Source organism: Corvus brachyrhynchos, unplaced genomic scaffold (assembly GCF_000691975.1).
Source record: "Corvus brachyrhynchos isolate BGI_N302 unplaced genomic scaffold, ASM69197v1 scaffold118, whole genome shotgun sequence".
Lineage (NCBI taxonomy): Eukaryota > Metazoa > Chordata > Aves > Passeriformes > Corvidae > Corvus > Corvus brachyrhynchos.
In genome coordinates this window covers 36,199-36,682 of record NW_008239534.1, presented here as the reverse complement: position 1 = coordinate 36,682, position 484 = coordinate 36,199, and the positions used below count along the sequence as shown (strand labels likewise).

At 36.2% G+C, this 484-nt stretch overlaps 1 protein-coding gene across 1 annotated transcript in view; it reads right to left on the bottom strand.

Moving 5' to 3' along the window:
• The window catches only part of LOC103620410 (pre-B-cell leukemia transcription factor 1), a 21,871-nt gene that overhangs the window by 2,735 nt on the left and 18,652 nt on the right, over positions 1 to 484 (bottom strand). The window lies entirely within an intron of this gene.

The following is a 484-nucleotide window of genomic DNA, read 5'->3' as shown; positions in this document are numbered from 1 at the left end:
ATTTCAAGCGAGAGTACAGAATTTCTGGATTTAAGAATTTCCTTAGGAATTTCAGCAATAATTCCAGTGGGAATTTTAGAATTGCCCTCAGAATTTCAAGTTGAGGCTTGAGGTGAGAGAAGAGAATTCCTGAATTTCAGAGTAAGAATTTCAGTAGGAATTTCGGTGTGAATTTCACCGAGAATTCCACTGAGAATTTCAGTGGGAATCTCACTGAAAATTTCAGAATTTCATTTGGAATTTCAACAGGAATTTCAGTGGGAATTTCAGGGAGAATTTCAGAATTTCATTTGGAATTCCACTGAGAATTTCAGTGGGAATTTCACTGAGAATTCCAGAATTTCAGTGGGAATTTCAGGGAGAATTTTGGAATTTCACCGAGAATTCCACTGAGAATTTCAACAGGAATTTCACTGAAAATTTCAGAATTTCATTCGGAATTTCCCTCGTCATTTCAACAGGAATTCCACTGAGAATTTCAGCA